Source organism: Macaca nemestrina, chromosome 1, assembly GCF_043159975.1.
Source record: "Macaca nemestrina isolate mMacNem1 chromosome 1, mMacNem.hap1, whole genome shotgun sequence".
In the NCBI taxonomy this organism is placed as follows: Eukaryota; Metazoa; Chordata; class Mammalia; order Primates; family Cercopithecidae; genus Macaca; species Macaca nemestrina.
This window is the reverse complement of record NC_092125.1, coordinates 230,111,683-230,124,941: the sequence shown is the minus strand read 5'-3', so window position 1 is coordinate 230,124,941 and position 13,259 is coordinate 230,111,683. Positions and strand designations below refer to the sequence as shown.

The 13,259-nt window shown below is 52.5% G+C and overlaps 1 long non-coding RNA gene across 3 annotated transcripts in view; it reads left to right on the top strand.

Annotated features, from left to right (window-relative positions):
* Window positions 1–3,218: 3,218 nt before the first annotated feature.
* Window positions 3,219–13,259, top strand: part of LOC105496654 (uncharacterized) — a 77,098-nt gene continuing 67,057 nt past the window's right edge. For all 3 annotated transcript variants that reach the window (XR_011606377.1, XR_011606376.1, XR_011606375.1), the window contains exons 1-2: window positions 3,219–4,031; window positions 4,719–4,935. This is a non-coding gene — a long non-coding RNA (uncharacterized lncRNA). The remainder of the gene's footprint in view (window positions 4,032–4,718; window positions 4,936–13,259) is intronic.

The following is a 13,259-nucleotide window of genomic DNA, read 5'->3' as shown; positions in this document are numbered from 1 at the left end:
CTGTGGTTCATTGCCTGGAAAGCACGCGGGTTTGGGGATGGTGAGCCACACTGTCGTCCTGCCAACCTTCAGGCAGTCTGAAGCCTGATTAAAAGAATCGCTTCAGATGTTGGGAGCACCAGGAGCTACCTCCCTCTTTGATCTGCTTGCTTAAAAAAATTCTGTCCTTACCATAGCCTCACTTTAGGCTTTTCAGTTCTGCAGGATTTCCTAATCCTCCTTTAAATAAAGATCAAAAGGGAACCAGCACTTAGCAGCTGCTTCTTTTTCCTGCTGGTCATTACTCTGTAGAGGCTTGGGTTGAAAGTCCTAGTGAATGACTCATGAGGATGGAGAATACTAGACCTGAGACTCCAAACTAGTTGGCAAATGTGATCACCTGGTACCTGATCCAACACCTGATCTGTTTCATTCTAGGTTTCTAAAAGAATAGCTGCAAGTCTGTCATTGTGCTAAGCACAGAGAAGCTTTATAGGTGTTAACTCATTGGCTCCTAACAATACCCTAGAAGGTAGATGTGTTAGTCTATTTGTGTTGCCATAAAGGAATCCCTGAGGCACGGTAACGTATTAAAAAAAGAGGTTTATTTTGGCTCATGGTTCTGCAGGCTGCACAGGGAGGTTACGGCCATGGCAGAAGGCGAAGAGGGGGCTGGCATATCACATGGTGGGAGAAGGATCAAGAGAGACAGGAGGGAGGGGCCAGGCTCTTTTTAAACAACCAGGTCTCACATGAACTCATAGAAAGAGGACTCACTTCTTACTGTGAGGACAGCAGCCAGCATTCATGAGGGATCCGTCGTCATGACCCATGCACCTCCCACCAGGCCCATCTCCAACACTAGAGGCCACATTTCAACATGGGATTTGTAGGGGACACACGTCCAAACTATATCAGTGGCGCTCATTATTGTCACCCATTTTACAGATTGGGAAGGTGAGGTACAGAGGGGTGGAGAGACTTACCTACGGTCACACAGAGTAAGTGGGAGAGCTGGGGTTTTGGCCGCAGTATTTTAGATCCAGAGTTTGTGTAGATGACCACTCTGCTGTACTACCAAGAATTCAACTAATGGTAAATTCTCTATTCTTTTAAAAATGATTGATTGATTGATTGATTGATTGAGACAGGGTCTCACTATGTTGTCCTAGCTGGCCTCAAGCTCCTGGGCTCAAGTGATCCTCCCTCATTGGCCTCCCAAAGTCCTGAGATCACAGGCATGCAGCACTGTGCCCTGTCAAGTTCTCTACTCTTACTAGATGTCTAGATGTCCAGAACAATTCCTTGTGCAAAGAGTGTGTCTTCCACTCCAGCTCAAGGGCTCCTGTGCACAGGGCTGACTGGACATTTGGGACTCCAGCACGATTGGGTACCATATTCCCCACAGTGTTTAGGGGGACTCCAGCACGGTTGGGGACCATATTCCCCACAATGTCTAGGGGGACTCCAGCATGGTCGGGGACCATATTCCCCACAGTGTCTATGGGGACTCCAGCATGGTCGGGGACCATATTCCCCACAGTGTTTAGGGGGACTCCAGCACAGTTGGGGACCATATTCCCCACAGTTTCTGGGAGGACTCCAGCACGGTCAGGGACCATATTCCCCATGGTGTCTAGAAGGACTTGGAGAGTGAATACGGAGCAGCCCATAACGTTTGACATCCTGGGAGATCGGTGGCTGTGGGGCCTGATCACCCATCTTGACTGTACTCAAATAAGGCAGAAAATACCTACTAATTTAGTTCCAGGGCTAGCTATAGGTGAAACATAGAACTGAGAAGCAATTTTTCTCCTTTTGACCTTAAAACAAGGGTGAAAAGGCAGACCGAGCTGAGCTTTGCTGCCCAGAAGCTGCCAGTCCCAGTTGTTTCTGTCTGAAGGGAGTTTGGGAATGGGGGCTCTGGCCTCCATGTGCAGAGAGCAGATGGGGCAAGTGGGTGGTGTGAGTGGGGGAGGGGCACCATCAGTTGTGAGCTCAGCAGACATTTATCTTCAGAAAGAGAAAGTCTCAAAGCCGGGCACAGTGGCTCAAGCCTGTAATCCCAGCACTTTGGGAGGCTGAGACAGGTAGATCATCACTTGAGGTCAGGAGTTTGACACCAGACTGACCAACATGGCAAAACCCCATCTCTACTAAAAACACAAAAATTAGCCGGGCATGGTGGCACATACCTGTGATGCCAGAGAATTGCTTGAACCCAGGAGGTAGAGGCGGCAGTGAGCCAAGATCGTGCCACTGCACTCCAGCCTGGGTGATGGAGCAAGGCCCTGCCTCACAAAAAAAAAAAAAAAAAAAAAAAAAAAAAAAAAAAAAAAAAGAAAGAAAGAAAACAGAGAGAGAAAGCCTCAAGGAAAGGGAATTGTCCCCTGGACGATAACTGTGTGCTGAGCAGGCAACAGGTCCTGCCTCAGGTGTGTGGTCAGAGCAGGCAGCGGGTGGGCACTGCCCTTCACTCTCATTGCCGCAGTGGAAGGTGACTTCCAGATCTGTTTCAGGACAGGGACACCCAGGACCCCCTTCTCCCCTCAGGGTGTGAGATGCCCTGAGGACAGTATGAGTTTGGGAGTAAGCTGCCTTCCAGCAGCCCCCCACACTCTCACATGTGCACACACACGTGCACACATCACACACACCCAGGGCACACATGCACAATCACACACACATAAGCATGCACACACTCACCCAGGGCATACATGTACACACACATGCGCCACCACACACATGCTTATATGTGCATGTGCACACATGCATAAGCAGGCACACACTGATGGAGGGCACACATGTACACACATGCATAACCACATGCACAGACATACATTCATGCACACATAAGCACACATGCACTTATATGGGGCACACATGTATGCACACATGTACACACATGCACATACATGCATGTGCACACACAATAAGCATACACACACAGGGCACACAGGTACACACATGCACATACATGCCTGCTCACACACATAAGCATGCACATGCTTATATAGTGCACACATATATGCACATATGCACAGATGTACAGGCACACACTCACACAGGGCACACATATACACACACATGCACACATGTACAACTATATACATGCACATACATGAATGGGCACACACACACAGGCATGCTCACACACACACTCCCCCAGACCCAGACTCCCAGGGCAGGAATAGTTCTAGGGCTCTCCTTTAAGGCTTGGCATCCTTGCTGGGGTACTGACAGACACTCCAGGGTTTACCCTGGGGGCTCAGTGCTAGATGCCTTTGGTAGCCGGGGCCGCTCCCAGGAATATGAGGGGAAGTCCGCCAGAAGAGAAGAGCTGGTTAAGGCAGATGACCCGCAGCACCTGGAGAGATGGCTGCCCTGGGGACGGGAGGGATGCTGCCTCTGTGCTTTTAGCATGAGTCTTCATTTAGGTGTTAATTATTCACTCAAAAAGATTTACTGAGCACTTACTGGGTGCCAGGCACGGCTGTCTAGGGTGCCATGGTCAGCAAAACAGACAAAGCCCTGCCCTCGTGGAGCTGGCATGCCAGTGGAGGCAACAATAGTATTTTAAAAAGTAAAACATGTTTCTGTTTGAGGCTGAGTACTGTGGAGAAGGTGTAAGGGAGGAGGCAAACGGAGAGGAGAGCCGCGTTTGGAAGCAGGTGACCAGGGAAGGCCTCCCGAGAGGGCGAGGAACAGGTGCAGACCTGGAGGAGGAGAGGGAGGAGCCCTGCAGACAGCGGAGAGAGAGCATTCCAGCCAGAAGCACAGCAAGTGCAAGTGTCCTGAGGCACTGAGAGGGTGCGGCTGCGTCCCCACCGGAATCTCATCTCCATTGTAATCCCCAGCATCCCGCGGGTGGAGGGAGGGAGTGGTGGAAGGTGATTGGACCACAGGGGCGGTTTCCCCCATGCTGTTCTCGTGATAATGAGTTCTCGCGAGATCTCATGGTTTTATAAATGGCGGTTTCCCCAGCGCTTTTCCCTTTTTCCTGCTGCCTTGTGAGGAAGGTGCCTGCTGCTTGTTTGCCTTCTGCCACGATTGTAAGTTTCCTGAGGCCGCCTCAGCCTTGCAGAACTGTCAATTAAGCATCTTTCTTTTATAAATTACCAGTCTCGGGTGGTATCTTTATCGCAGTGTGAGAATAAATGAATATGAGCAGAAACACATGGCCAGGCTCCAGGAGCAGACAGGAGGCCAGAAGGCCGGAGTGGGCTTGGGGAGAGGACAGCAAGGGATGCTGAAGCCACATCCTGAGGGCCTGGAGGGCGGCTCTGGTGACCTTGGCTCTTGCTCTGTGTGAGTCAGATGCCATGTGAGGGTTTCGAGCAGAGGAGTAACATGACTTGATTTCGTTGTTTTGGGCTGGAGGGACTGGAAGATGGAGTCGCGGCTGAGCTGAGAGATGGCTGGGGGCAGCTCTGGGGAATGTGGATTTGGACATGGTAATATGCAATGCTTATTGGACATCCCAGTGGCGCTACTGGGGAATCTCTAGGAAAAGTGGACCTGACATTTGGAGGGAAGATCACAGACAGAGAACATGCGTTCAGGAGATTTGAGTGTAGGGCTGAGGCTGGATGTGCTCACCAGCAGGTGAGTGGGCAGAGAGAGGGAGAGATCCCAGAATGAAAACCTGGGCCCCACTGTTAGAAGACAGGGGAGGAGTGGAATCCACAAAGGCAAAGCAGCCACGTCCCCTGACTACAGGATCACCATTCACCTCATAGGTCATGTGAATCGTACCCCTGGAACTGTGCAGGACCCACCTGTGTGGCCACACAGTGTTCCTGAGCAAAGGAGTGACCAGAGAAGTGCATGGCGAAGCAGAAGGGTGTGACATCCTGGAGGATGGGACGAAAGCACGCCCAGCAGGCAGGAGCCATCACGCGGCCGCGGGCTGCTGCTGAGAACCTGGCGTGGGCCACCGTGGTCAGCAGCGCGGAGGTAACTGATGACCTTGGCCAAGAAGTTGGGTGGCAGCGTGAAGGTCATGCTCAGAGTGAGCGGACTCAAGAGACAGTGGCGGGAGAGGGAGTGGAGATCATGGGTGTGGATGGCTCTTATGAGGTGTTTCTCTGTGGAGGGGAGTGGGGGAAGCTAGGAGGGAGCTGTGCCTTGTGCATTATGTTCTGTGTGCTTGTTGGTTAAGGGGAAATACAGCGGCAGGTGAGTTTCATGTGTTGTTGGGGATGGCATGGCAGAGGGACTATCCCAGGAGGGAGCAGATGGAAGCAGGCTTGCTGGGGTGATGGCCTGGGCAGGGGCGAGGGGGTGAACTTAGTGCACAGGGGGAGGGCTGGCGCTGGAGAGGGGCCTGGACTGGCCCCTGGGGTGACAAGGGAGAAGGTGGAGGGCACCGGCACCGAGGTGGGTTGTGGAAACTCCTGGAAGCTCCCATTTGAGGCAGTGACGTGATGCCACCACTCAGGAGACCAGTGTGTGGAGGGGCTGGGGGCCGGGCCAGCAGGGAGGGTGAGGGGCCCCCTTGAGATTCGTGGGCTGAGTGTAAAGCGAGGCCGATGGCATGAGCTGTTCCTCATCCTCGTTGAGCCGAAGGATGCGGGTGCTGCGAGTGGGGGGACGGCGGCTGTCGCTGGGACGGGGGCTTTGCAGGATGCCAAAACGACAGGACATGAGGGTCTTGCAAGGAAGCCTCTAAAGATGAAGCAAAGGCGAGGGGGGCCCAGAAGCTATTGGAGGGGTGGGAGTCGGCGGCAAGAGTGCAGGGAGGGCCCACGGGGGTTACAGGGAAGGGCTGCTGCAGTTGGTGTGGCCCAGGGAGGGGTTGGGAGGATGGTAGCTGCAGTTGTGAGGGTGTCTGACGTCACATGGCCATGAGGGAGGAGCTCAGCCAATGCTCGGTGAGGGCCGAAAGGAGTCAGACTCCCCATGACTGGGTGGGAGTGGGGTGGGGACAGAGCGTGAGCAACAGAAGCTGAGCCTTCCAGGAACCAGGGCTGGAGGGGGACTTGGCAAAGGGGATGGGGCCACCACGCCCACTGACGTAGGACTTAGAGAGGAGGCTTTGACTGTGGAGGGAGGGAACGGGGTCTGCACATAGACTGTTGGCAAAAATGGCCCCAGTAGTCTCCCATCCTGTGTCTCTGCTCTTGGTGGGTGGGGTCTTGGTGAGTGGGGCCCTGCACAGACTCTGGACTTGGCCGCATACCTCGCTTTGACCAGTGGGACATTAGAGTCGAAGGCTGAAAAGCCCATGTTCACTGGGGCTTGTCCTTTTGCTGGACCTGGGGTTGCAAGGCTGCCACGGGCACAGGCCCAAGCCAGCCTGCTAGAAGGTGAGATGCTGCTTGGGGGAGAACTGGGAGCCCTGGCCGATGGTCTGCTGGTGCACAACGGGTGAGGAAGCCCAGCGAGATTATCCAGCCGCTAACCCACCAGCTTGGGGAGCATGTCACGTGACAGAGCTCAGCTGGGACCAGCAGGGACCAGAAAATTCACCCAGACAGCCCACAGATTTGTGGGAAGGAACCGCTGTGGCTGTGGTGTGTAGCTTTAGTGCCGCTGTTTTTTGGTCATTTGTTAGACAGTAAGCGGAAGCTCACCAGTGTAGCCTGAAAGCCACGGTGAAAAGCAGAAGGCCACCCACCCAGCTTCAGCTCCGTGGGCCAAGGCCGTGGGAGGGAAAATGGCCCCCAGCTAAGACGCAGCAGGGGAGGCATGCACCATGGGGGAGAGAGCCAGGGCCCTGCTGGAGCCACTGGGTGAAGGGACACTCTAGAGGAGTGCTTGGAGGTACAGGGGATTTTGCTGATGACTGACTGTGGGCTCTGAAGGTCAAAGTGGAGGGGTTTTGAGAGCCAGAGTGGGTGGGTAATGAGGTCAGAAAGGGTGAGCGCTGTAAACAGGCTTGTAGGGCTTGCTAAGACAGCTGCTTCAATCCAGTTCAATAAACATGTCGTGAGGTCCCGCCGGGGCACAGCCCAGGGCCAAGCTGCTGCAGGACACGTGTCTGCTGTCCACTGGGTGTGCAGAGCTGCCCCCAGCCCTGGGAGCATACATGGCGCTGCTCACTCACCTTGCTGAAGAAGGGGCCAGTCCTTAGCCCTTCCCGCTAACCGTCAGTGGGGTTTTTCTTCTCTATGGGAACATGTCCTTGTTTTTAATTATGAATGTCATAGGAAAATCAGATTCACCTAGCAGAAATGTCATTTGTTATCCATGTGTCTGTTTTGTGGGGTGAAGGCTACCTAGCGGGGTGACAAAACAAGAGACAAGAGCTCCCCTGCCGTGAGCCCCAGGCCCTCTCAGTGCTCTGCTTGGTCATGGAAAGACCTTGAACTTGCTGCTTGGAGGGCTTGTTAGCCTATAAACCAGCTATTATTAGATTTCCAAACCCATATTTATGTTTTATTAATCTGTGTAATGAAGTTCCGTTTCTCCCAAGCACCATCGGGGAGGCATTTGCCCAGGAAGGCTGTGCCTGTGGCAGAGACTCACGGCCCCGGCCTGTAACAAGGGCCGTGTGCATCTTGCAGCCTGGTGGAGGCCATGCCAGGAGCACCATCTTGCAGTTCTGGGTACCCTGACAACTGAAGGTAGCCTCCACCACCTCTCCCGGAAGGGCCCCGTCACCCAGAACCAACCTTCAGCTCAGTTGCTTCCCACTCTGGAGGGATGCTGGGGAGCCCCATCTAGAACCCCAGCCCACCCTGAGTCCAGCAGCTATTTCTTGTGTTTCAAGGATTTGCAGCCAGAAGTCCCATTCCTTGGAGTCTCAGAGTGATCAGCTTTTCTGAGCTGTTGGCTTTGGAAAATATTGCCACCTTTAACTTGGCCACAAAACCATTGGATTTTATAGGCCAACCAGCCACCTTGGAACATGCTGTGAAGCCCTCTTGAGAAATGGGCACAGACAGGACCAGCAATTTGCCAAAGTCTGGTCTGCTCTGTGTGAAAGTTTGCTGGTGCCTTCCTCTCTGTGTGAGACAGTCTTCGTGGTTTAGATAGATTTTTCTGCCTTGCTGCTCCAAATTAAACAATCACTACATTTTATTTAAACAAGTTTGTGTTTGAAGGGCACTGCGGTACACGAGGAAGATCCCTGGGCATTTATTAATTCATCTGTGTTAGTCTCTTCTCACGCTGCTAATAAAGACATGCCTGAGACTGAGTACTTTATAAAGGAAAGAGGTTTAATTGACTCACAGTTCAGCATGGCTGTGGAGCCCTCAGGAAACTTACAATCATAGTGGAAGGGGAAGCAAACATGTCCTTCACGTGGCAGCAGCAAGAAAAAGTGCTGAGTCAAAGGGGGAAAAGCCTCTTATAAAACCATCAGATCTCATGAGAGCTCACTATCATGAGAATAGCATGAAGGTAACTTCCCCTATGATTCAATTACCTCCCACTGGGTCCCTCCCATGACATGTGGGGATTATGGGAACTACAATTCAAGATGAGATTTGGGTGGGGATACAGCCAAACCATCCATATCATCCATCCATCCATCCATCCATCCATCCATCCATCCATCCATCCATCATCTGTCCATCCTTGTCTCATCCATCCATCATCTACCATCCATCCATCCATCCATCCATCCATCCATCCATCCATCCATCCATCCATCCATCATCTGTCCATCCTTCTCTCATCCATCCATCATCTACCTACCATCCATCCATCCATCCATCCGTCCATCCATCCATCCATCCATCCAACCATCATCTGTCCATCCTTCTCTCATCCATCCTACATCCATCCATCCATCCATCATTTGCCCATCTTTCTGTCATCCACCCTACATGCATGCATGCATGCATCCATCCATCCATCCATCCATCCATCCATCCATCCATCTATCTGGAGTGGTGAGAGAGATGAAGGGTTGCCCACCTCACAGAGCGTGCAGGGTCGTGGGGAGGGTGATGGTGGATATTTTAGCTGGGGTTGTCAGGGTGCATTTCTCCAATCAAGTGTTTTGATCTGAGACCCGAAGAATGATAAGGCATCAGTCACTCAGAAAACAGAACCAACCCTGTGGCTTCTTCTTGCTCCATACCCCAGAAGACCATTTTGAAGTGTCGGACTCTTTTCCCTCCTTGCTGTTGGTGTCACCTTTATGTCCTGGCTGTCCTGTCTCCCTTCTTCTTTGCTGTCCCTAAATCTTTGTGCCAAGATGTTCAGAGGAAAGTGGTGCAGAGCTGAGACACAACCCAGGCCTCTTCCCTTGTCCTGCCTTCCATAGCAGGTGCCTTTCATCTTCTAGTCTGCAGAACGGCTGCACTGCTTCCGGGTGCTGCATACACATCCCAGGCAGGAAGAAGGCAGAGGCGATGGAGAAGCCACCTCACTTAGATTCTCATCCCGAGGCCTGCAAGGTGGATCTACAGGGAAGGCTCTGAGCTGAAGGGAGTTCTCAGCAGGGCTGTAAGTGGCAGGTGTCTGGGAATCACAGAGCCTGGACATCCAGTCCCTTCAAATCAGGCTCATGATTCACCAGTGTTCCAGCTGCCTCTAACAAGACTCACTGCTCAGGGGACAAGCTGAAGAGCCCCCTGGAAATGGCACATTCCCAGCAAAAGCAGCTCAAAACGATTAGGAAGGAGAGGCAGCATGCATTCCAATCCTGTTGGGCTTCTGGTCCAAGGCCTGCATGTGTTTACAAGCCCGGCTCACACCTTTGTGATCTGGTGCTCATTGGGGCCAATGTGTCTTGGGAGTCACTGAATCTGTGAGGGACCGCGTTTCCGCAGCATGGTCCTCGAGCTGCTGGCTTTGAGCTGTTGGCTTTGGAAGGGTTGGCTGGGCCTGAGCGTTCACAGCCTGGTAACTGCACGTGAAGAGAAATGGAGCTTTGATCACAAGATGTGAAATTTGTCCTCTCTTTCCCCACGTGGACATTCACATGAGCCTCTCCCTCCCTGATTCTTTGATAACATTTATTTTAGCCAGTCACTTGTGTCATTTTTCTTGATTCACTTCACCTTGTGCACTTTCATTATTTTCCTCACAAAATCAAGGCTCAGATTTAATTTCCCTCTCCCATTCGATGGCCTGGCGGAGTGGCCGGGACAGGGAGGAGGACGTGCGGAGGCACGAGGTGAGGGGCTCTGGGGGCCTCTGGCAGGGAGGGCTGCAGCTTCCAAGGGGTGTGCAGGCCGGAGGGAAACACTGCGCCTGGGAGAGTGGGAACCCTCGCAGGTGGGGTGCTTCTTCCTTGTGGGCGGGTGGGGGGACTTTCCAAGTCCTTGTCCTGGGGTCGCTCCTGGGAAATCTTTCCCCAGAGTCCAGGCAGGCTCTATCTAGCTCTGTCTGGCCAGGGTGCTTGCTGGGGATTCTGCTGAGGCCCCAGAAGGGAGGTGTCCATGCCAGGGTCTGCCTGGGTGCCCAGACCCTGTGGCCATTTGGAGAGTACTGGGCCGAGTGCCAGGAGACCAGGCTGCAGTCCTATCAGGTGGAACTCTGTGACCTTGGGCAAGTGGTTCTCTGCACTTTCAGGAAGTGAGGGAGCCGGGCTGGGTGGCCGCGGCTCTGTGCAGCTTTGCAAGTCAGCATCGCTGATGCGTCCAGGTGCTCTATCCCTGAAATGGGATCACGGATTCAGCAGGCATGCGGGGACCTGGGGACCTGGGGACCTGGCGGTATTCCCTTGCACTGTTGAAGCCACATGCCTAGATTTCCCCACAGGGTGGTGAATGAGGCCAGCCCGATGTAAGCCAGTGGCCAAGTTCCTCCTCTGTCTGAAGTCTTGTGGGGCTTCGGGAGGCCACAGCATCCCATGTGGATCCTCCTTTCCTTTCAGGTCTAGGTGATGGCTCTCAGGGAGCGGGTGGTGTTGTATCCCCTCCTCCAGGAGACATTTGGCAATGTTTGGAGCTATTTTCAGTTGTGGCAATAAGAGGGGTGGGTGTGTGTGTGTCCAAAATGTCAATACAGTCCCCTACCCAATTTGTATGTTGAAATCCTAATCATCAGGACGTCAGAGTGTGACTGTATTTATAGTTTTTTCAGAATTAAGTTAAAACGGGATCATTAGGGTGGGCCCTAATCCATTGACTTGCATCATTATAAGAAGATGGGAGGCAGACACAGACACACACAGAGGGACGACCCTGTGGGTACAGAGAGGAGATGGTGTCCATAAGCCAAGGAGAGAGGCCTCAGGAGAAACCAACCTGCCTGTGCCTCCATCTCACTTCCAGCCTGCAGGACTGTGGGGAGTAAGTGTCCGTGTTTAAGCCGCTGGGCTGTGGTGCTTTGTCATGGCAGCCCCTGTAAAACCTAGCCAGTGATGGATTCCAGGAGTAAAGCCAGGATGGCTGGCAGAGCAGACTTTGGACAGAAAATGACTCCTGTTGAGGGGAGCGGCTCTTCCCACTGCCTGGCTTCTCTTCCCTTTCTTGTTTCCCTTATTTTTCAAATTCCTGTTTTAAGATTGTTTGTCAGCTCCACGGGTTGGAGCACTGGTACGGGGAAGAGTCGGGCTTGTGCGGTTTTGATTCCATCTTCCTCTCTGCCTCCGCTCTGGGTGGCTCTCGGACCCCGAGGCTTGGGATTTCTGAGCTGGGGGAGCTATCTGGGTGAGGCAGTTCCTGCCAATGTGGTTGAGGCTCCAGGAACTTGAACTCCTAGCATCCCTTCTTATGGCAACCACGGGCAGTGGCTCACTGAATGGCAGCAGCTTCTGAGGTCCCAGCAGGAGGGGACATGGGGAAGAGAACAATCTGCAGTTTCCCAACAACGAGAGGGTGACGAGCAAGAGGGAGGAGGAAGAAGAGGAGACCCTGGGGGATAAAACCACCTGGATCATGGAAAAAAGAAGACCAGGAACAAAAGAGTGTATACAGTGTTCAGTCCCGTTTTTATTAAAAAAAAACAACAACTATAGAGAATATTGAAAGAATCGACTCTCAGACATCATCATGATTATTACAGGGGTATTACGGCTGGACGGTGGCAAGGTGTATGAGCCGAAGGAGTTTTTACATCACTTTTACTTATTTAATTTCATTTTTGAGATGGAGCCTCGCTTTGTTGCCCAGGCTGGAGTGCAGTAGCGAGATCTCGGCTCACTACAACCTCTGCCTCTGGGTTCAAGTGATCCTCCCGCCTCAGCCTCCTGAGTCGCTGGGATTACTGGTGTGCACCACCACTCCTGGCTAATTTTTGCATTTTTAGTAGAGACAGGGTTTCACCACATTGCCCAGGCTGGTCTCGATCTCCTGACATGAAGTGATCCACACCCCCCTTGGCCTCCCAAAGTGCTACGATTACAGGCATGAGCCACCGTGCTTGGCTATGTCTCTTTTAAAAATGATCAAAAACATACTATTTTTGTACTAAGGATAATATAATAATAAAAAAGCTTGCTTCTCTCCAGGGAAGAAAGGGACAAGGGCTGCCCCTTTGGCAGCGCTCCTGTCCCGTTGTAAAGCCGTGGGGACTTGGAGAGGCCACACCAGCTACCCAAGCCTGTTTCTTTGGCTGTGAAATGAAGAAAGAAAGAGCTCTTTATCCTGGGGTTTAAAGTAAGGATTCCAATTAAGTCATATCCGTGAAGTACCGGGCACACGATCTGCCCTCAGTAAATGTTAGCTGTTTTTGTTGTTATGACTATTTTCCGGCCAGAACTGTCCCTCGAGAAGAGGAAGTCTTGCTGAATATCCTCTCAGTGAAACTGGAGTGGTCAGCTCTACTCTTCTTTTGTTAGTGAGTCTTCCCTTCTTGTTTGGAAATGAGTTTTGGGGAGCTGTCTGCAAGACAGAGACACCCCAGCCCCTCTTCCGGCTTGTCTGGATGAAGCTGTTTGACTACAGCTCCGAGAGCTGGCCCTGCAATGGGCTCCTGGCCAAGTGTCAAGAGAAAGGACACCTTGGTCCCTCCCATCTAAACTGCCGGAGGGACTGCATTTGTGTTTTTTGGGGGCTACCCACCAGGACAGAGTCATGAGCTTGAGGCCGGGGACACACCCATGAGCTGGCACATTGCTGTGGTCAGGGGATCTGAGGCCCCTGTATGATCCGGGAACACCAGTTCTAGAGACTTCCAGAAGAGAGGAAGGTTCCACGTTGCTGACCTTTAACTTTTGCTCCCACTTCTGCCATGGAGGCTCATTGTTACATTTTCCTGGCTGAGCGGCGTTCAGCTTCCCACACCCCGGTGGCTTCGCCTGTGCCCACTCCCAGCACCCGCACATTTGGCCTAAAGCAGTTAAACCTCTGAGCTGCCAAAAGACCTTGTAAGAACGAGAAACCACTCCATGGTTTATTAAAAAACAAAAAACCTCCACAAAACAACAGCAATTA